We start from the raw sequence: 11,632 nt of genomic DNA on the forward strand, positions 1-11,632 counted from the left end.
CTCCCCGACCGTAAGCAAAGTACAAAAGATGAGAGTAAAAGAGAGGGGAATAGCACCCATAGGTTTATATTACCCTTGGCAAACAAGGGTTTTATCCTTTATCCAGTGAAAGTCCTATTAACATATAAACATAATGACAATCTTTCAGAATGGCCACCAAACCACCCGCAATAGGCCAGGCCTTTTTCTTCATTTTGATGTTGGCTTGAGTACTGTCACTCGAGTGCTTATAGGATCATCGTTTTTGTGCCATTGAGAGATCCTCGCTTGTGTGTTTTTGTTTTTCTTTGTTGTTGTATCTGATGCGGGTGTTTTTTTGCTCTTTGCCGCCAGTGTCATGTCCCTCTTTCTTACATTGTCTTTCTTGCTTCATTTTTTTTTCTCTCTCTCTGTTCATGAATTAATAATTTCAGTGGATTTCATCCATATTTCTTTTATTTATCTCAGTATCTTAAACCATCCATATCGGTGATTCACGCCTTGGCAAATTTCATTACATCTTAATCTTACACTCGCACTCCCTTCCTCTCATTAAAACTCCCCTCCCGCCGAGCATTCCCTCGAGATGACTGCCAACAGCTGGTCATGCACGCCTCTCTCCTCCCTCCCTCCCTCCCTCCCCCATCTCGATTCTCCCCTCCCTTTTCCCTTCCCTCCTCCCCTCCATTTCCCTTCCCTCTCCCTCCTACCTCCCTCCTCTCCCATTCGACACACGCCGTAAACAATATCTGTCATAGTGTTTTCTGCCGCCTGTCCTTTTCCCTGTGAGGATAGTCTTGCAGCTGTGAAATTAATACCAGATACGAGATCGCGGGCGTCGGCGATGCGGCACGGGTGGTGTCAGAGGGGGGAAAGGGAGGTAAGGAGAAACAAAGAGGAAGGCAGATAAAGAAGGGGAGAGGCATAAACGAAGGAAGAGAGACGTGGGGAAAGTAAAGGGAGAGAGGAAGGATGACAATGAGAGGAATAGTGATACAAGGACACATGTGTGTCTGTATGTATGTGTATGCATATACATATTTAGATACACACACATATGTGTATAAATGTGTGTATATGTATATATATACATATATATACATATAATATGTATATATACATATATATATTAAATATATATTTATATTAAATATATAAATATATATATGAATATATATATTTATATATACATATATTTATACACACACACACACACACATATATGTGTATAAATGTGTGTGTGTATATATATATATATATATATATATATATATATATAATGTGTATATATACATATACATATTAAATATATATTTATATCAAATATATATAAATATATATTATATATATGAATATATATATAAATATATATATATATACACATAGCATATATTGTGTTCATATTTGCTGGGAAAGAAGCGCGACAAGGAATCAGAATAATGAAAACAGTTAAAAGAGAAAGGGTGGGGAGCGAGGGTGAAGGACCAAAACATGAAAAGGGATGTGGGCAGCGAAGGGAGTGAAAGGGGTGACGAAGAAATAGAAGGAAGGAAGACGAGAAATAAGGAAGAAGCAGAATATGGATAGCGAAGGGGGATTAGATAAAAGCCGTTGACTCTTTTTTTTTTTTTTTTTTTTTTTTTTTTTTTTTTTTTTTTTTGTTACTAGATTGTTTATTGGAAATGTGATCGCAGTTTTGTATTTCGATTTTTGTGCAATATGCAAGAGAAATGAGAAAACCATCAACAGTAAACACACACACACACACACACACACACACACACACACACACACACACACACACACACACACACACACGCACACACACACAAAGAAATATATATATATATATATATATATATATATATATTATAAAAGGTATGAATGGTTTCGACTTAGTCTTCGTCAGAAATACATGTATTTCTGACGAAGACAAAGTCGAAACCGATCAAATACATATCTTGTATTGTGAAGATATTCATTCTCATTCATACCTTTTATACATTTGTCAACATGAACGCGGTTCATATACATATATATATATATATGTACATACATATATATATATATATATATATATATATATATATATATACGTATATATATCTACGTATTTATGTGTACAAATACACACACACACACACATATATATATATATATATAAATGATAATAATAAATATATATATGTATATGTACGCATGTATGCATTTATGGTAGCAAAAATACTAAGTAAAAGTGAATATTAATTTAAGTGGGGAAGCACTGACTGCTGTAAAGGTTTTCATTTTCGTGGAAGAGGGGAGATATACAGAAAACGTTTCTTGATAACTAAATAAACTTGACGAAACAAAACTTTATAGAAGAATAAGCTAATGATAAAAGCAATTCATATAATTTTCAAATTTACCTCCAGTTTAATCATTGAAAAAAAACAAACTATAAAACAGCCATTAAACAATTTTGATGATTTTAGAACAACACTTAAAGTTCTCCGGACCACAAGACCAGGAGAGGCAGACTGCTTGTAGAGTCGTTAGTACCTCCTTTGTTATCCTAAGGAAAGGAACACGGCCGTAAAAGGACACAAAAACCCAAAGCGGCAATATAAGGCTGTTTAGCTTTGTAAGTACATGAATTTCTGAGACTTTTTTCCTGTTTTTTTCATATCGTTAAGAAGGATCTTATTATGGTTTCGACCTTGCTGTATGTGATGTTTATTTAATGTTTATCTCGTGTTTATTTGATGATCTAATATGTATTGTAGGTTTTCATTTGTTTTTCTTCGTAGATCTATAAAGTTCTACGCACGTAAACATACACAGATACAAACACTGGCACAAATATGAATATTACGTCAGCAGCAATGGTAATATATGACGATACTAACCGTTATTGTACCATTTATAGCAATACTCACGGTGCTCATAACGTTGCTGATATTACTAATGATAATAATAATGGTTGTGATAATAATGGTGATAATGATAACAGCAATATCAGTAATAATGGTGGTGATTATGTTCATATCAATATTATGCCTAATAATGATGATAAAGACAGTTATGATAATAGTACTAATCCTAATTATGATAGCAAGGGAAAAACACCATGTGTTATATTACTTAAACGTTTCTTAAACAGAAAGCGCTCGGGTTACATGGGCTACATCTGTCAGCGCTTGTAATTGAGTTGAGTGTGCACCATATATACGGTCTGTAAAAAACTTGGGAGTTAGAAATGATAAATTAAAAAAGCAGGAGGCTTCTTTTCTTGCCCATAGAGTGAGACCATAAATCTACTTATGATCTGTGGTGCCAGCATGTATTTCTGATGAAGATATAATCGGAATCTGGCAAATACATTCTCATGCGCTGTGCAGATCTCCATCCCTCATTCATTTTTCCCCTAAAGTGGCATCTCCATTAATAACAAACTAATATCATCTTAACATCAGCTAAATATCATGTTAACATATTTGAGACGTAAAATGTGTGTAAGATGAACGTATAATCATCCAATACATGCGGAATGTTCAAAGACATTCATATTCTAACTTACAGGGAAATCGGATCTTTTCCGTTTGGCGTACAGCGCTAAAATTAATTTTACTATAGATTTTCTTATGTATTTTTGTCCGTAGAATCCGAATATGACAACCGTTTTATGGAGAAACGAACCTAACCTAACCCCTAACCTAACCCAACCCAACCCCTAACCTAACCCAACCCCTAACCTAACCTAACCTAACCTAACCTAACCCCTAACCTAACCTAACCCCTTGTATATAATACTGAATATTACGACTTTTTAAAGTTTGAATTCCTTCAGTAATAGATAGGAAGAAAATAACTTTAAAGGCAAATAACTCAAAAACTGTTAATTTCTCCAAAAAAATAATGTGATATTCTGATTCTACGGACAAAAATACATAGAAAAATCTTTATTAAAATTACTTTTAGCGCTGTACGCCAAACGGAAAAGACCCGGAAAATCATGTAAACAGGCTGTATTTCCCTTTATTCAAAATTACTAGTTTGACTTTTATGATTGTAGGATAATATCGGCGGGCCAGGTTGAAGGCTTCGTGACAAAACTTTTTATTTTTGGAATAACACTGAGAGAGATGTTAGTGCCTACGCCACCAAGGTTTATTCACAATTTTGCTTAGCTACCCTCGAACCTAAAACTAGCATGTGAAAAAGTATGAGAAAAAAATACTTTTCGAAAACAATAATAGTACAATTCTATATTACATCGTCATCAGAATACGTGTGGATATAATTCTCATTCTTACTTTTTTCTGCATCTGTCACAATAAACTCAAAACCTCAAAGAGCCAGAGAGAATCGGTAACTTAAACTGTTATTACAACGTTCACTAAAGGCCCTTTTTCTCTCTAACTTACGACCGGAACTTGTTTTTGATAGTGAGGAACAGAGGTCTGTAGTTTCCCTTAACGTATCTCTAATAACAATAAAAAAAAATCAAATAAAATAATGTTATATATAGTTTCTGACTGTTTCCTTTGGGCCCTTATCTACTCTGTTTTTTTTTTTTTTTTTTTTTTTCCATAGTCGAGGTTAGTTGAAGAGAATAAAATATCTCCCGTTTGCAATTATTTTGAGAAATATAGATGTCTTGGAGAAGGGGGAATCGGCATAGAGTCAGATTGAAGATTGTTTTCGAGATGAACAATGCCTTATCAATTTTTGTTAGAAAATTACGGTGTTCGACACTTTAGCTTCGTTGTCACAGCTGCATTCATAAGAATAACAATAAAGCGGTAGAGAAGGTATTAGTGATGTAATTGGTATCACTACTGAAATCAACACAATTATTACATTACCGTCATTCACGCCAACTAAATTCATGAGTCAATTCATGTATGAGCTTAAGTTGAGAAGCAATTAGGAGGCCTGGAATCCTTACGCCGATTAAAATTTGATGTTGCATCACACACACACGCGCGCGCGCGTGCGCAATGGTAATAATGATAATGATAACAAGTAATAGTAAAAACAATAATAATAATAATAATGCTACTGATGGTAACAATAATAATAATTCAGTAAGGATGAGTTCAAAAGGATATGGATGAATGAAAAGGAACGAAGATGGAAAGAAAAAAAAGAAAAATAACGCTAGTTTGCTAGAGAGATACCGGAATCAACAGATGCTAAGGAGACATGGTAGTGGCTGGGAAAAGCTGATCTAAAAAATATAGAGTCACTTTTATGTGCAGCATAAGAACAGGCTCTCCGAACAATGTTGAACATGATATTGACAAATCAGCATTGTCACCGCTCTGTAGGATGTGTGAAGAGAAAAGTGAAACTACACGTCAGACTGTCGGTGTGTGCAAGAAGATGGTACATAAAGAATATAAACAACGACACGGTAACGTTGCAAGGTTGATACATTTGGAGTTTATGCAAGAAATACAAACTAGAAAGGCAGAAAAGTGGTATGAACATTACCCTGAGGGTGATATGGAAAATGGCCACTCGGAATATAACGAAGAAATTGGATGATTGCTTAGAAAGAACTAGATATCACATTAAATACAACACTTTTACAAAAGACGACATTGTTAGGAAAGGCCTTTTTCACAGCTTGGATTTTTTTTCACCCAGGATATTGAGAAAAATACTTGAATACTGAAAGAGAACGGCCCCAAGGGACTCTTGGCCATGGGCTTTGACCCACTCCCTTGGGATGTAATTCGGCTATGGCACCTACCAGTACTTAAAACAGAAAGTATGAGATGATGATAATAATAACAATAATAATAATAATAATGATAATAATAATAATAACAATGATAATAATGATAATGACAATAATAATAAAAATAATAAATGGCTGGATAACGGTTCTCAGGATTTCTTTTTACATCATCCTCTGTGGGAAATTTGGACAACTCGGAGAACGCAAGAAGAGAGGGCCATGCGCAGTCTCGGAATTCTGTTTGCCATCTTTCCCCCTCTAGACAAAATCTGAATTCAGATAATGATTATAAATGTGTTGCATTTAAATACCGTTGTCTCACTTCTTGTAATTAAATTACTATCTTATTTATGTATGTGAATTCGCGTGAAACAGTGCATGTCAAGAATCTCAACCTTGAGTACATATATTATAAACCGTGAAAACGAATATCTTCCAATAATTTTCTCATATATAAGGGACCACAGTTTAAACAAATATCCTAACATCATATGAGCCTTTGTAAAGACACTCGTTATCTGACCATGGAACGGCAACGGCAGAATCGGTAACTCAGTATCGGAAAGAAGCAGAAAACGAATCAGTTTGGATATCGGTTGATATGTATGCCAAACTAACCTTGACTGGAGTGGATGCAAACAAACAACGTGGCCTCCTAAGAACAGGGCGTGTTTTCTACGTTGCGAAGATTCATCGTCTGCATCTTTCGCTACGTCTCTCATCTGCAGCAAGTACCTCGCCTTTAAATGTGATTATTATTATACTCTAGTATACATATTTTTAAAAAAGATAACCCCCCCTGAACTAAACAGGCAAAAGTATGTACTGTACTGTCCTCTTGGCTGTCATGCAAGCTGCGTAGATGGGTGGTTAATGCAATAGGCACATCCATTCCCGGAACGAGTTATTGGGTCAGGGAAAACATAAACAAAATGAATGGGTAAGCCCGGGCATGCGTATAAGTCCTTTGTTTGTTTGCCCTGTTATGCGAGCCCGTTGCAACGGGGGGTTGTGGTCTGGCAAGACGTGTGAATATAACATCGCTGCTTTCTTCCATGCGTATATAAAATTTGGAAATCATGGTATGCGTTAGTAGCTAACAGTGACGAATAACCGTAACGCAGCAACACTTCGAATTAACCCAATGTATGCTCACTGTCCGGGAGGAAAAGCGGAAATAGGTCAAGAAAGAAAGGAAAAACACACACAAGATAAAACAAAGACACAACTACAAGTAATAAATCATTTGTGACAAAAAGCAGACCTCTAACCGGCCCTCGTGGGTCGCTCTGGCTACATCACCCGTGTAATGCAAGAGCGTTGATGTTGATCAGCGATGTTGACAGCACTTACGAGGGCGTTGAGGTCGCTTAATTGCTACTCTGGGTCATTTGACACGGGGTGATTGTTGTTTTCTCGTTTGATTTTGTTGATCGAATGACTTGGCTGCTGTTTGGCTCCAGTATTTGAATTTTCGCGGGTGATATTTGAGTCGTCATATCTGCTTGTATATATTACCTAATAATAGCACCATTACTATCATCGCCAATATAAACACTGTTCTAATTCCCATTACAATCTTTGAAATTATTAGTATCACTAGCATCATTACCATTAATTAATTACATCATCACATCAATTCATTATATCGCTACATGGAACTCTCCCACGGCACCTAGTAACCCAAACCATAAACTGAGGAATTGCTCGTTGGGCCCATTTCGTGATGGTAACCCCATGACCTTAATAAGCAAGTTGCCCGTCTGTTTAAATAGGCCTAACCTCAGCCATCTCCTTTGTGGGGAAGCTGGAGGAGAGAAGGGAAAAAAAGAAAGAAATAATGATAAAAAAAAAAAAAATAGGGTGAAAGGGTGACGTGAGTTTAAATATTCCTTAGAGTGAAGAGTGTTGGTGTGTTATATTATTGTTTTAATGTTGGTGACAGGATCAGTGCCACCAATGATGATTGCGCGAATCGATAGCAGCAACAATTATATTAATGATGATAAATATGATGATCAAAGTAGCAATCGCAGTAATGCTAATAAAACAATTTCAAACGTCAGCAAGAGTTGTACCGGTAGTTTATAACGATGATGGCATTCGAAGTACAGATAATTATATACTATTAGCAGTATGAGGAGGTAATCGCTACAACGCATGGATTACCATACGAGAATTACGTAAATCACATCTTTAAACCTAAGCTGGCGATATGTTTACCTTTCCAGTGACAGCAAAATCATCCTTTCACACAACAGAACTTCTTTCCACTTTATATGGCACTGTGTTTATCTATCTGCCTCTTGATAACAGACTCTCTCGCCCCCAAGTTTAGTATGGTCAATTGCCTTTTATCAACAAAGAAAATATATGGAGTCTAAACCAAAGAAATGGGTCAACAGCCAAGACATTCCTGAGAGGGGTTGTGTACGGGTGAAAATGTGACAGAGTGATTCCCTTTCCGTAACAGTATTAGTCACTTGTTAGAGAGATTATGTTAGCATGTGCAACGTGTCTCAGTGGCTCAGAAACTACGTTAAATTGGCTTAATTCTACTAGCGATTAATTCATAGTCGACTGCATGTATCGGTGTGTGTGTGTGTGTGTGTGTGTGTGTGTGTGTGTGTGTGTGTGTGTGTGTGTGTGTGTGTGTGAGTGTGTGTGTGTGTGTGTGATATTTTCTTGTCCTTATTTTACTTTTTATTTTATTTCCTTTTTTTCTGTCTTTTTCTTTTTCTTTACTTTTTTGCTTCATTTCTACACGAATGTGGCATAAGCTCCTACAATGAGCTGAAATGCGATCTATTTTGAGCTTTACGAACAAAAACAAGGCACTTTTTTATCGCATCTTTGATGAACGCCAGGCAAGGTTGTGTGCGAAATGGATCAAGTTGGTGCTATAAAAAAAAACGCATAGCTAATAAAATTGAGCACATACAAGCCCTTTCTTGTATGACAGTGCCCTACGAACGTGTCTCAGTTCATAACCATAAATATAAAAAAAAAGCTGACGATACAATGCGGCTTCCATTAAACTCTAGCAGCTCACCATGAAATTTCCAGAATGTGTTTCCTACACGAGTCTGAGGTCTGGCTTTGGCTTGGTGAGAAATCCTGTAAATGGACCCTGTTCTATGGCCAAAACATTGGTCTTAGAGTGTGTGGTATTCAGTTGCTTGACGCGGTAGGCCTATATTGATGTTGCAGCTTTTCATATAGTGATTGCCTCAATAAATATTATACGAGTGACGACATTCATTACTGAAGCTGTGACTCTTCATTTGTATCAATATCTTCAAAGATTCCGACATTTCACTGTCATTCAGAGTTTCATTTTAGGGATTTTGGATGATTTTGTAGTTAAATTCTGTATATTGATGGTTAATCTAGTGTTCCTCAAGCTTTTCCAGGCTAATACCCCCCTATACCACCCTGTAGCTTATATATACACATATTAACAAAGTGACCATTTATATGCATTAGTTTTTGACACTGATTTCCCATTTATTCGAGAAACGTTAGTGAAAGATATGATATGATTAAGTATAGCACAGTATTATAGTTCGCACTTGCCAGTACTTACCTGCATCTAAAAATTGATTGGTGAAGTAACTATTTAATAACTTTTCGTCCGTACGCAAATACTGCTCCACAACAAGCATATGCAAATTAGATTCATGGATTTTTAAACTATAACTTGATTTTCAGTTTCGGTAATAGGAATCCATCTATGAAAATGTGTATCAACCTACTAAAGTCTACGGATATGTCTCGCCACTTTTGACCTCCCAGAGTAATTGGTAACGAAGTATGCAGATTCATAAATTAGAATATCAAGTGAAATATGGATGAAAGTTTATTATATATATATATAACAGGTTATTACTTTGGAAATATGAAACGCTAATATGCTTTTAGGTTTCAATCGCAGTACTAGTGCTATATTTGCTAAACGTGATTGCCTTTAAAAAATCAATAATGGATAATGATATCTTATGTAATGTGTGTGTTATAGTTTACATTACCCTAAAAAATCTTATAGGTATTTATATTGAAAAGCAAACAAGAAGAAACTCTTATAGCAACAGAAATTGTAGCCTAAGACTCCCCCTGAAATCTGTTTTTGAGAGAATATTACATGTCAGACGCAAATCGGAGCTTAGTAGGTATCAACGAAACACATCAGCCTTTTATTAGATCTGAAGCCAAGTAAAATAGAAAACAGATCAAACTAAAGCAGGTGAAAATGTCTAAGCCTCGGGTACATGAGACAGTTTAAAAATTTGGTTATCTCTGAGCTGTGAATAGGATTGTAAGTAAACTAATTGATAAGGTAATAAGGTTGCATTTTACGTTGCATGTACGGTAAATACTATTGGTATGTTCAATGCCGAGTATTCAACATCTTGCCTTACCTAGAAAATGAAGTTGTAATACTGGATAACTGAATTAATACACACACACACACACACACACACACACACACACACACACACACACACACACACACACACACACACACACACACACACATATCCATCTGTGATAACTCAGACGGTTCCTAGCTCTCATCTCGCGGAGAGAGAGAGAGAGAAAGGTTGGGGGAAATTTGTGGCAAGAACAACACCTCCATGATTCCACCAGATACAGCAACGGAAATAGTCGAAGAGACACTTCCGACTGCACCAAGGAGTAAATTGGGAATGGAACTATAGATCAAAGTAAAGTGCAGGAAAGGAAAATCGTGAAAGTTAGAAAGGAAGGATTGATTATCTCTTCGTCCAGGGTAATAAAGGAAAATAAAGGAGTACGCCCGAGTTTCTCGATCCATTTTCACTTTCGTTTTTGTTATATCTATCTTTGTGATTATTATTGATTTATAATTATTAGGAAAAGGAATATTCCTTATGGGTAAGATTTACACTGGGATATACCACCTGTTTATTTCTATACAGTTATAGAATATTAAAAATGGTCAACACTTTCTATGACTGCTGTACCTTCAACACAATCAACAGGAATAAATTCCAGCCAACTCTAGAGCCTTATAAAAACCGTTAGAATAATTTATTGTTTGGCATTAAAAAAAAAAAAAAAAAAACCCTGATATATTATCAACAGACATTTAGTAAGAACATATATTTTAGTTTGTACATGTAAAAGTGAATAAGATTTTGGTGACAGCGTTAGAAAATCTTTATTGCCATGGGGCAATAAAGATAATCGTTTTTTCTTTAATATCACAGACCAATTGATCCAGTGAACTACCTCCAATGTCCGGAAATTTAATCATTACTATATTGAAAACCAATACTATTGAATACTTGTACCATCTGGGGAAGATGGGGCTGCAATCAAATACATTTTCAGGGGTGACTGAACTATCTTGGTTGAAGATTCTAATCTCTGATTTCGACGTCTGTTAATAGCACAAGTACTTCAGCGTAAATTGCAGTGACTTGGAACTTATCGTTAATCTAAAGAAAGGGTGTTGAGAGAGGCTGATTGAACGTTAGCTTATTATAACTTGTCTCCTACGGCTGGTTTGTTAAAATAGATAGATAGATGTATATCTATCAGGTAGATAGATATGCACTTATCTCCGTGTATATACATGTCCGTATGCATGAATACTCATCGGGTCGAGCCTCGCACAATCTTAAAAAAACGGCCGCCTGACCCATTTAAGACGCACAGACATTCGCCGTCCACCGTAAATGGCACGACGTAGCCCCTTTCGACCCGACGCGACGCAACCATTGTGAGAAGGCCATTCAAGTCCTGTGTAAGCGAGCGTGATGGGCGGCCATTTGCTGTATCTACTGTAATATGCAGTAGTTTGAAAGGTCGACGTTTTCCACAGCGGATGCCTACGATCACATATGACTTCTTACTTGTTTCTTTCAGACGCGTTAATGTTTT

Source organism: Penaeus chinensis, chromosome 16 (genome assembly GCF_019202785.1).
Source record: "Penaeus chinensis breed Huanghai No. 1 chromosome 16, ASM1920278v2, whole genome shotgun sequence".
Taxonomy (NCBI): domain Eukaryota; kingdom Metazoa; phylum Arthropoda; class Malacostraca; order Decapoda; family Penaeidae; genus Penaeus; species Penaeus chinensis.